The sequence below is a fragment of the Sinocyclocheilus grahami genome, unplaced genomic scaffold (assembly GCF_001515645.1).
Source record: "Sinocyclocheilus grahami isolate Dianchi unplaced genomic scaffold, SAMN03320097.WGS_v1.1 scaffold1022.1, whole genome shotgun sequence".
NCBI lineage: Eukaryota > Metazoa > Chordata > Actinopteri > Cypriniformes > Cyprinidae > Sinocyclocheilus > Sinocyclocheilus grahami.
In genome coordinates this window covers 76,818-78,871 of record NW_015506201.1, presented here as the reverse complement: position 1 = coordinate 78,871, position 2,054 = coordinate 76,818, and positions in this window count along the sequence as shown.

Here is a 2,054-nt window from a genome sequence, read left to right as displayed (position 1 = left end):
CACCCTGGGGCTCACAGGATTCTATTCCCTCTTTGTATCCATGCCTGACTGTTTCCATGTAAAAATGTCATTGATATTCATGAATGGAACAGTGAATCAACTATTAATACATCTGTGCAATAGGACTTTTGGGAGTAATTTCATCATGAGCAGAAGGTTTTGTACCTCCCTGAGGCAAAAGCGAGTGAAACAGTTGGACTAGTAAGTTCCCCTGACATGTGGCAGTACCATTACCTTCATGACGAGCTTTCAGGCCGCAGACCCTTCTCTGTTTCCCATCATCATGACTCACACTGATCAGTCTTCACACGACTCCAACCTGCTTTTGCTGTGACTCAGAAACCACCAGGGACCCAGTGTGTGTACTGCAACTAAAGTGCTCAGCTAATGCCAAACCGTGCCTTCCTTCATTACAGTTAAAAGGACACGCAGCAAAGGACTGGCCTCAGAGCCACACACAGAACTGAGCTGAAGGGGAAAAAAAGAAAAAAAGGGGGCTCTGTGGGTAATTCCTAATAGCTCCCCAGTGAATTGAAATGCAGCAGAGAGCTTGACTACTCGACTGATTTACATTCAGCCCATAGCTGGCATTCATCTATGTCTAGTTCCTCAAGCAAAATATCAAAATGCAGCTCTGCAAGTCATCAACAATAACATAAAGAAATTGCTTTTTACACTCTAATATGGTCTGAACAAATGGGAAACTAAGGCAGGTGGCATCTTATTTGATGCTGATAACACCCAAGGTTAGGCTGCTTTAAAATGTGGCTTAAAAAAACAAACAACCTCATCCAGTAATATAAACAATTTCCCAGACTTTCCATGTGGGAGTTTCTACACTGGAATGTGCATTTGGAATGTGCTGTCGCTGCCATTTTACACCCAATTTTCATCATAATGAACAGCGAACAAACTCGTGACATTGCGACTAAACTTGCTGAATGGACAAACAAAAACACAAGTAAGTGTTTGACTGAGTAGTTAGCATCACAGCAGTGCTTGGTTTTCTGAATGGCTAACAAAATCAGTTTACTTTACACCTAGCAATTTACATTGTAATTAGAAATCCAAGTATAAAACTAGAGGTCGACCAATAGTGGATTTTACCGATAATGATTGAATAATCAACTGATAGTTTTTATGGATACTTAACGAATACTAAAATAGTGCTTTACTGTAAACCCCCCCCCCAAAAAAAACAGTACTGAACCATACTTTGTAAATGAATAAAAATATAAATTAATTATTATATTGATCATTGAAGTTCATAGTTTATTAACTAATGTTAACATAAGAAACATTAAAATGTAAAAATATGTATTAGTGATAGTAAATGTTTAAATGAACACACTCTAACAATAAGCAATACTTATACAGCTTTCATTAATCTTAATGATACAAATGGATTATTGTAAAGTGTTTACGTAGTAAATTGGATTTTTGCCGATAGCTCCAGCAATCAAGTATCGGTGCCGATTAATAGGCAAAATTTATCAATTGGTCGACCACTATATAAAACTAAGCTATGTGAAATGAAAATGTAAAATAGTTCTACTCCAAACACCAGGAATATTTGCATGTTTAAATCTAATCATTTCTTGAACTGTTTTACAGGTGGTTATTGACGTCACACAGGTGGAGTAATAACTTCTGCTACCTACACTGTTCCAGAACAGATTCATTTCAGGTTATTGCTGTATATAATGAACATGTTGCCTGAAGACTACTTTTATCTGAGAAATACTTTTATTGCTAATTTTGTTCTCTGTTGTTTTGGTTTATTTCAAGAAGTTTGATTAAATTGTGCAACTCTCTTATATCATACTCTGGGGTTCACCGGGGTACCACAGCACCGGGGTACCACAGCATTTTTCAAATAAACCATTTTTGAATGAAGTAGAATTGAATGTGTATATATATATATATATATATATATATATACTGAACAAAATTATAAATGCAACACTTTTGTTTTTGCCCCCATTTTTCATGAGCTGAACTCAAAGATCTAAAACTTTTTCTATGTACACAAAAGGCCTATTTCTCTCAAATAT